We start from the raw sequence: 11183 nt of genomic DNA on the forward strand, positions 1-11183 counted from the left end.
TACATGTGGAAGCTCCGTTTTGCGAATGGGGCATGGATTTTATTGGGGAGATTATAGATAAGTCAAGTGGTGGACATAGGTGGATTTTAGTAGCCACTTATTATTTCACCAAGTGGATAGAAGCTATTCGCACCAAGCATGCTACAAGTAAAGTTGTCATAGACTTCTTAATGGACAATATACTTACAAGATTTGGAGTACCAGTTTGACTTGTGGTGGATAATGCTATGTGTTTTAGGTCTGAGGAATTCAAAGATTTTTGTGCTACTTATGGAATTGAGGTCTTCTATTCATCCCGATATCATCCTTAAGGAAATGGACATGTTGAGTCTAGCAATAAAAGTCTCCTAAAAATTATAAAGAGAATAATAGAAAAGAATAAATGGGTCTGGAATTCAAAGCTTAAGTTTGCATTATGGGCATATAGACTGACAATAAAGAAGGCCATAGGTAAATCCCCATTTTAATTGGTTTATGGATCTCAAGCTAGAATTCCAATGAGTAACCTCTTGCATATTCACAAATTCATACAAGAGTATGGTGAAATTGAGGATTCAATTTAGGAGATGATGGAATAGTTGGTAGAGTTTGATGAAATTAGAGATGAGGCTAGGAAGCAAAACTTAAAGATGCAGTAGAAGACAAAGCATCTTTTTGACAAAAGGACTTCTAAGAGAAAGTTTAATGTTGGAGATATGGCTCTTCGATGGAATGCTAGAGTAGAGGACAAAGGAAAACATGGGAAGTTTGAGCCTTTATGGATTGGTCCATTTGTGATTGCAGAAAAGAATGGTGGAGACTCTTATTTTCTTCAAAATGTTGAAGATGAAGTTTTGGAGTTGCTTGTGCATGGAGTGTTTCTCAAAAACTTCTTTGTTTAAATGATTTTTCATGCATAGTAGTTAGAGTGTGTATATAATTTACATTTATAAATACTTCATTTGGTCTATGTCCTAGAGTTTGGATCCTCATCTTGCTTGTTTCTCCCAAGTGTTCCCATCTAGAGCCACTATTAGGACTGCAAAATCTGCTTTTAGTTTTTTGTCCTAAGGGGTTGGCCTTTTGGTCATCAATTTTAAGTTCATCAATTGGGGTTTTATTTTCATGATTTTTCTTACAAAGGGATTTATTCTATTAAGGTATTATCATTTTCCTTATGTCCCTTTTATGTGTTATCCCCTAGTCACAATATTGTAATGACCCTTAGACCCTTATGTTAGTTGCATGTGGTCGAAATAGTGCATTGTGTTTTAAATCCCACACCCCTGTAGGTTGCTTCTAGGATTATTTTCTCACATCACGAGCCCATAGGCTACATTGTGAGTGACCTAGCCATTAGTCCCACACCCCTGCAATGTATTTCCCTTCAATTATTTGTCTGTTGCGGGCTTGTGGAAGGATTTCCATGCATGAGTGAAAGGGCCTTGCGCCCCCATAGGGTCCTTTTTATTTGCGACCTATATGTTGCGGGCTTTATTATTTTGTAAGTTGGGAAGGATTTTGCATCCCCATGGGATGATATGCATCAGTGGAATTTAGGTTGCAGACATGTGAAATGGTGAATTGGTACATCCTATATCCCCATAAGTTTTAAAGCAGAAGGAAATGAAAGGATGCAGGTGCACAGGAGAAAGGACGTTGCAAGTGCTGAGTAAGGGATCCCACATCCTTGTAAAATGATATAACAAGAGAAAGTAAGACTTGCAGGCTTGTGAGAAGATGAAAATGCAAAGAGTAAAGTGGGAATTTGGTACCTTGCATGCACATTCCACAAAAGCTAAGAAGATCAGCATGCATGCAAAACAAAGGTGAATATCTCGTAGCCTCGCAAAGGAAAGGTGGAAAAAATTGAAAGCTGGCGGGCATGTGGTACACTTTGGCTGACTTTTCAAAGAGGAAATGTGGCATCTTAGATACATTAGAAAAGGCTCCATGTGGATTTTAAAGTGAGTCAAATTGTTTGATTTGATTGCTTGGATAACATCGATGGTGGAAATTCAAATTGAGAATATGACTACTCACACATTCAATTGATTTACCACATTTATTGCTCACAATGTTAGTTTTTATTACAATTTGCTGCCGATTTGATTCACAATTCATACCTTGCTCTCAAAATTGTGTTGGTGCGATTGAGAAGTGCTTTGGCAAGCTAAAGTTGTAGATAATTCTAGAGGTGTGCAAATTGAAGGTATCCTGGATGCTAAATTGAGCGTCAAAACCAGTAAGTGTTTTTTATCCCGTTTATAAGTGTAAGGGTGAATTGTAAATTTCAAGTACAATAATTCATTGCCCATCAGCCCTAGGGCTTTATTTCCTCAGGACCGCAGTAGTTCTTCTCTTTTTTTGTGATTTAAAAAATGTCAATAAAGGGAGGTAGTTCTTTTAAGGGAAAGAAGAATGAAATGGACAAGGCTATGCAAAAACCTCCCATAATTGAGGTTCATGATGATGAACCAGAACAAGTAGGGACTTATCAAGTTGAGTAGGAGGGCTCCCAATCAAAAGTAGCTCCCAAGATTAAAAGAAGGACAATAGAGAAGGGAGAGGTCTCAACACTGAAGGAGAAGGGAGAGAAGAAGGAGAAGGAGCTAAAAGAGGAAAAACCTAGGGCTCTGAGGAAGAAAAAGGAATCTCATGCCTCTGAGGTGGCTTTGATTGAGGGCTATCAAATTCCTAGAGAAATATTGGAAGAGCACACATAACACTTCAGGCTATTGTTGAAGTGCCTATTGTTGCTCCTGCAAAAACCACTGAAAGGGAGGAGCCTCCACTATATAAAAACCTCTTAGATGTGCTTCCTATATCTACCATGAATATTAAGGATAATTACAACTTGATGGATGGTTGTTTATAGTGTGGTGATGCCTTCATTCCCGAGAGGGGTTGGAATTTATTCCAATATTTGTACTATAACAAGGATGAACCAGTATCTAGGTCAAACCCCTAGAGATTTAATATGGCCAAGTTGATTGTACCTAATGTTTTCATAGAAGTAGATTTAATAAGAGCTATTGAAAAAATGTATGATATTGCATCAAGAACAATTCAAACAGTTGAGGGCACAATTTTAGTTGATATAAGTCCAATGGAGATTGTTAATTGTTTTGGTCTTACAGGGCATGCAGTGGTGGACATTGACACCAAGAAATTTGAGTAGGAGTATCACTTGAGAAAAAGGCATTATAGGGAGAAGCAGGTTCCCATTTTTACAAAGAAGGATTGGTGCTTTGATATAGTACCAATTATTCCCAATGAGAAAGAGCCTTTTGTTGTTAGTGCATTTGAGAAATATTTCAATAAAACTTATTATGCTCTTTGTCAAATTTTGGGGGAAGATGCTAAGGAGAAGACGCTAGCTGGCACAATGCTGATGGGGATGAAAATTCAGCATAATTATGTGAACTTAGAGTATGATTATGTAGAATACATTTCTAGGTGGATTCATGAAGGGTTGATGGAAGCAGTGAATAAGCCCTTGGATATTATAATGAAGTATTCTTCCTTATTGTCTCATTTGATTCTTTTTCAGCATAGGTATGAATGGAGCCCTAATCTTTAGCTCAAATTTTATGATGTGCATGGTGTAGCCTTTCTTGTGCAGAGGTGGTGCCATGTATGTGATACAACATGTGAGGTGGTTGACTATCACAGGAGCTTCACTTAGTGAGCCTGGGTTATAACACGTGCAATCATGACATACTAAAGAATCCCCCTATTTTCAAAAAATATTGCCTTAAATTCCTTTTTTGTCACCCCCTCCCAATAAACAGTCTGAATTAAAAGCCCCCTATTTTCATTGATATGCAATATATTGTACCCTTATTTTTAGGATATTAAACCCCCCAATATGAATGCACATGATATAATATTGCTTATATAGTGAAGCCCTCATGTTGACTATATTGTATATCATCAATATTTTGTGATGAAGATTATGTCATGGTTGGATGAGGTACTGAATAGAATTCCAACCAAGGTTATGGATTTTTTAAGGCCCAATAAAAATAGGATGGATGATGAGAGGAGATTCAATTTTTGTGATTGCTTTTTATTCTTTGACTATACCATAATAAGGGTCTATGGGTGCCCTCAATTCCCTCACCAACTGTCGATTTATGTTTCTCCAAGGTTGGATTTTCTTAAATTCATGTGGTAGATGTTGTGGACTAAGAAATTTCATTTGGAAGAGTAGAAGAAAAGCTCTCTTCTTCCCAAGTCCACAAGGTTTGGTGAGCTTGCAGTCAAAGATAAGGTATTGACTAGATTGCAAAATTATTTGATAACTAGATATGCATTGAAATATGGTAAAAGGGGGAATTTTGACCCAAAAGGATTCATAGGTTGGATTAGAGCCAAAATTAAAAGAAGGTCTTTTAATCATGATTTGGATTTGAATGAAGATGTAATAATAAATTGCCTTACCATGAAGCAAGCCCTCCAAAGAAGGAAGAAATGAGCAATCCTGAAAAAAATTGAGAATGATACAAGGGCTAAGATCCCTAACTTTCAAGGATTATTTTCTAAGGAAGAAAGGCCTATCATGAGGATTGAGGCAATGTTTGATAAGTTTGAGTCCATTTTCATAGACTTAAAAAATTGAAAATGATATGGCCCATGAGGAAATAGGGGAGCACACTCTAGGAGATGCCACAAAGCAGTATATACACTACGAACATGATATACAATAGGAAGAAGATGCAAGAGGCCAGGGTGGTAGGGATGTTATTAAGATAGAAGTTCAACAAATTCTCTCCTCACCTCCTAGGGATGTGCAGATTGTTGAAGAGCCTCAGAGTAGAAAAGATTTTGGCCAGCCTCTCCCAATTGTTAAGTGTGAAGATGAGCGAGAAACTGTTGCTCATACAATTTTATCAGATGAAGATTTTGTTAAGAGACCTAAATTTGAGGCTCTATGGTTAAAGGTGGTTGGTCCTCTCAAAGGTGTCCAAGAGATTTAGTCTCTATATGATCTCAATTTAGATCATGTAACCCCATAGGAAGCCAGATAAATTATTAAGGAGAGTGGGATGTTACTCATACCGGGATGGAATTTGGAAGCAATGTTTTTACTACATCAAATAAGGTAGCAGCCAGATCCCACCTTTATAGCAGAATTTGAGAAGGAAGGAGGGAAAAGTGGATTAGGATATCACCCCTCTCTTAAGGCATTAGCCCAATGGGCGAGAGCCCCAAGAACTATGAAGCTTAGGGTCCTGATTGGAGTTGAAGAAAGGATAGGGGATGAGGCAATAATAATAACATTGAAGGACACATCTTTTGTTGAAGCAGTAAAATTGTCAATGCATTCGACCATGTTCACTCTAGATGCTGGAAAGATACAAGAAAAGGAAAAAATGACATTATTGCAAGAGAAAGTGGAGATGCACCAATCCTATACACAGGTTCTAGTTGAGAATTCTCAACAAAGGAAAAAATTAGAAAGGCAGGCAATTGCATCCCCTCCTATGATTGTCCAGCAGAGACTATCATCAAAGACTATGGAGGAGATACATTCCTTAGAGAAAAAAGTAAATGATCTTCAACAACAGATACAAGCTATGTATCAACAAATTTTGAGAACAAATCAATGGCAAAAGACAAAGTTATAACAATGATGAAGGAGACTTTGTCACATTTATTGAGATCAATTTTGAACAAAATTGAAGATGTCTACAATTCTTTTTGCATTCTTTTAGAAGGGGCTACTCAATGCTCCAAGTATTTGGCTGACTTAAGGGAGATTTTTGAAGGGTGGAAAGGTCTAGGGCCAAATATCAAAGATTTAACTATTGTAGTCCAATACATGCCCATGCCACCACAACCATTGGCAGGTTTTTGTAGAGCTTATGAGTCACTTGTCAATGAGATTCATTATGTAGAAGACAAGGATGAAGCAATTAAAGAAATAATGCATAGTTTTAATGAATTAAAGCATTGGACTATTCCTCTCCTTCATGCTTAAAATTTAGAGTTGAAGCCTTTTGATGAATGAAAGAGGCAATATGAAGATATAATTAGTATAGCCATTCAAAAGATAGTTGATAAAGATTATATAAATGAGCCAATATATTATTCATCTATTGATAAGCTAATTGCAATTGATGTAGAATATTCAAGATTTGTTGAGGGTGTTAGAGCAGTTATTGATGCCAAATACAAAGAGGCTCCAAACCGTGTGCAGTTAATCAAAGGTGTGGAATGACCAATAGGTTTTGTAGTTCACAGTTGGTATGAGAAGTATTGTGCGGTTAAGGATGTTTGAGGAAGTGGTTTTCCAATTAGGATAAAAGAACATTTGAAGGAGGCAGTTATGCAGTTCATTAGAGTCATAACATTCATCTTTTCAAGGCATGATGACTTCTTGTTTTGAAGTATGAAGATACTTTTGGCATATTCTCTAATGGTGCAATGTAATTTTGACATGTGTCATCAACCTAAAGCTTGTTTTGCTCCTATTTTCTATAAAAGGAATTTAGGGCTGATCGACAGAGGGTTTTGAAATTTTGTAATTGGTATATACTTGAAAAATACAATCATTCTGAGCATAGGGTTTTAATGTTGTCTGAATTGTATATCCACAAGCTTTGAGTTAAATGAAAATTGCATCGTGTTTTTGTTGGCCATTTGGAGGAATTGATTATGTGTTGCATTGATGTTTTGTCATTGATGTCAACACTAGCTGTTTTAGTTGTTTATTGGTATCCTTTTGGTTCTAGTAGTTTGATTGATTTCTGGTTGGATAAGATCATGTTGATCCGATATACTTCGGTATGTTTTGGTTTAGATTTGCTATTCATTTTATTCAGATACATGTTCAGTCATTGGGTTTTGATTTGGTGATCGGATGCTATCTTATATGCAAGTAAGCCTGGTTTGTTGATCCGGTGAGGGTTTCACTGACAGAGCTTTGTTGAAGATCTTTTGATATTATGCATAATTCCAGTGTTGGTGCGGCTTCTAGTAGAGATTCAGGATGCTGATGGTGATCGTGTTCGAGACTTGGCTGATTGGGATAATTGCTTTAGTGTATGTGGATCTAAATCGGGTCCAGTACTATCTAGATTTTGGACAAGCTTAATGTTACGTGTTGTTGGGAATTCTCGATGTGTTTTCGGGATGTCTTATGGGTTGGATATTATTTGTTTGGCCTTTGGCTAACATGTTTTGTAATTATGTAATAGGATTTATAGTCTGGTGGCCGACCTTATTGTTTATGGTCGAGGGTTTGTATATGTAAGATCTCATTGTAAATTACGAGGGATAAAGATAGGATGGTATAGGAGCGAATAATGTTGTTGGTGTAAATAATTATTCATCATGGATATTATTACACTTACTTAAGTTTACTTAGGATAATGCATTTCATAGTAGTTTGGATATGAGACACTTGGGTGTTTGTGCCACATTGGGATAGTGTGTGTAGGAGAAAATCCACCTTTTATGGTGTTGATCTTGTTATTACACTATCATATCCACTTATTGTGGAGTGATAATTCCACCTTTGGTGGGTGATCCACCTCATGTGGAATATTATATTATTTTTCCTACCTACCCTTTTTTCTCATTGAGCCACATGTCATATTTGTGTGCTCATACATATCCCTAGCCTTGCCTATATAAGTAGGCTCATCTACATTGTATGTAACAATTATTGATCATTTTCTATTGATGAGAATACAGTTTATTCTTGTCCTATATTGTGTCTCTATCTTGTACATTTCATTGACCTCTTGATCTTGGCAAAATCCAACATGGTATCAGAGCTATTTGGGGCTTCATTGATTCGTCTTGAAGAGGCATTATTGTGACGTCAAGAGGCAGATCTGAGGAGCAGCGTCTTTTGGAGGCATCCTAGACCAGATCCGACCTCGCCATTGCGTCCGGAAGGCCGTTTCCATGAATTTTGGTTATAAAGTTGGCCTATTTTGGTGAGAAATTTTTTTTCTCCATTTTTGCCCTATTCGTACGGATTTTCGAATTTTTAATATATTTTTCAAAAAAAAAAATTTCATTTTTCAGAAAATTGTTTCGAAAAATTGAAAAAATCAAAAAAAATTGAAAAAAAAATTCAAAAGCAAAAAAATTGAAAAGAAAAAAATCAAAAAAAAAATTTTGTATTTTGGGGGGTCTGCAGACCCCCCCCTGGCCGAACGTACCTGCGCAGGTTGCAGGTTTTTTGCAGACACCTGTACCAGTCTGCGCATTGTACCCGTACCCTCGCCGCAGACATCCGTCGAGTTCCTTTTCCGGCAGCCGCGCTCCGCTCTGCAACCGACGCCGGTCACCATCACCGCCGTCGCCGCCGAGTCCGCTGCCATCCTTGCTCCTCCGCGCCATGCCAAAGATAGTCGAAGCTCTTCCCGCGAGCGCCCCCGCAGCGCCGCCTAGCCGGCTTCTCCGCCCACTCCTCCGCTTCGGCACCACCCTGCATCTCCTCTCGCGCAGCTCCGAAACTTCTCCCGCCGGTGACTAGTCAACAAAGACCGGTGGACCACGTCCGCCACGTGGCAGGCAGCCACTGGCCCATGGATAAAACACATTCGTATGGACACCACATCATCGCCCAGTCACCCTGCCACATCAACATCCGTACAGTCAGCAGGCCGAGTCATCCATCCGTACAGTACGGACATCCAGTCAGTAGAGGCTGAAGTTTTTGTGACGGTCATATGGCCGTCAAATTTAATCACGTGATTTGATGATGTCAGCGCCACATCAGCAGGGTTTGAAAATTTTTGGACCCCCTCTCATCTGCATTTTTGATTTTGCAGTTCAACTTCAAATGGTCATAACTTGCTCATTTTGGCTCCTTTTTGGGTGCAATTTTTTTTGAAATGGGCTAGAATTTCATGCTCTCCGCAGTGGTGAAATAATTTTTTGATTTTGATGCACGAATTTTTCAGAAAATGCAGTTTTTGGTGACTGTCCCTGAGTAATCCCAGTTTTTGCAACTTTAGAGGCTTCGTTTGGAGTCATACGACCTCCTTTTTATGTGCCATTTTTTTTGAAAGTGCGTATTTTTTTCATCTACTTTCACATGATGCTATCAGATTGATGTCATTGTAAGTAGAAATTGTACTTTTAGATTTAGGCCATTTTTGTCTCTCTTGGTACTTGTATATTTGCTTGAATCTCAGTTAGATTCATTGCACTATTAATTGAAGTCTCTTGTATCTCATTTGAAAGTTGTAAAATTTGCATCATAAGTCCACTTTGCCTTATTTTGCAAGTGGCTCATTGTAATCGCACTAAGTATAAAGTGCCAAAATCATCACTTTAGGGGGGGTACTTTGATTGATTGAATTTGGGGGGTGTCTCTTGTGCTTTTGTGCTCTTGTGTTCTTTCCTTTTTGCTGCTATGGGTTCTTCTAAGTTTCCTCTCTTAACTCCACATAACTATGCTACTTGGAAAATTGATGCATGGAGTAAACTTATGGAAAAAGGACTCACTCATTACATTGATGGAACTATTGTTGCTCCAGCTGATCCTAAGGCTGATCTAGTTGGTCACTTAGATTGGCTCACTAAAAATATCATGGCAATTGGTACCTTAAGAAAGTATGTATCAAAGGATCTCATTTTTCATATTGAGAAATGTACTCTAATCAAGGATGCTTGGCAAAAGTTTCAAGACTTGTATGGTCAAGTTGATGAGATTAGGGGATATCAAATTGATAGTGATCTCACCATGTTAGATCCCAAGAACTTTGATACTATACAAGATTATGTCACTAAGGCAAATGAGTTGAGGGCACAACTCAAAGATTGTGGCATTGATAAAAAGGATTCTCAATTGATATTCAACTTGATAGGGAAGCTTCCACAAGAATATGCAGCATTTGTTTCTAGTTTCCAAACTCATAGGATGACAATGGGTTCAAGCTACAAAATGCCTACATTTGATGCTTTCAATGAAATGTTGATGATGGAACAAACTAAGTTGATAAGCATGGGCATTCTTAAGGCTTCTTCTAAGTCTCAAGCATTAGTGGCAAATCAAGGAAACAAAGGAAATCAAGGAAAGGACAACTCAAACAAGAAGAAATGGCAATCAAAGCCTAAGGAAAAAGCACCATCTTCTCCAAAAAAAGGAGATTCATTCTCTTCCAAGAGAGATAATTCACCAAAGAGGGAAAGACCTACTTGTGCTTATTGTAAAAAGATTGGTCATGAGGAGCATCGTTGCCATACTAAGAAGATTGATGAGCTCACACATATCATCAAAAAGCATAACATTGATTTGCCTAAAGTCTACAAGAAGGATGATTCATCAACTTCCACTTCCTCACATTCAAAAGGAAAAGGGCAAGCATTCATGGCTTCTACAAGTGGAAAGACTCACTCTTTTGGAACAAGAAAAGGAAAAGCTCTATGTGCTACAACAAATCACAATTCAGAGAGATGGCTTCTAGATTCAGGGGCTTCTCATCATATGGCATCTTCATAATCTATGTTCTCTACATTTGAGCCTTGCACCATGCCACAGATTTTGATGGGCAATCATACATACATGGATGTGATTGGGAAAGGATCTATTGACATTGGGGATAACTCCTTCAATGATGTGTTGTGTGTACCCCACTTGACAAACAATCTCCTTTCTATCTATCAAATCACACATGGCGCAACTAAGAGAGTTGTGGAGTTCACACCTAACTCAGTTTTTATTAGAGACATGGAGACTAGAGCTATCATTGCAACTGGGGTGGTTGATCATGCATCTCGGTTATACTCCTTTTCAGATTTTGTTGATGATGATGATTTCACATTTGATGATTCTATACATGATGATCACACTTATTGTGATGGTTCAGATTTTGAGGAGAACTTTGGACACTTGAACATGGGGATTCTCAGATGTGACCCCGTTCTTGAGTCTTGTATTTCATCTCCTCATATTGATATCACATCACCTATTGCACCTGATGATGCAGATAGTGCGACAGTTTTGCCTTCATGTGATTTAGTGCAGCAGGATATACATTGTCTTCCAGCTTCAGATTCATGGGATGATTACATGACAGATATTGCAGGTTTGTTTATGGAATCCTACATTGCAGATTTGGGAGACATCATTGATGACATACATCTTCTCTTTGATGAAGATGATCCTTCTTTGATTGTTGCGAGGGCACACTCTGACCCTCTTGTTCATTCTCTACATGATCATTCTTTCGAGG

The sequence above is a fragment of the Cryptomeria japonica genome, chromosome 4 (genome assembly GCF_030272615.1).
Source record: "Cryptomeria japonica chromosome 4, Sugi_1.0, whole genome shotgun sequence".
NCBI lineage: Eukaryota > Viridiplantae > Streptophyta > Pinopsida > Cupressales > Cupressaceae > Cryptomeria > Cryptomeria japonica.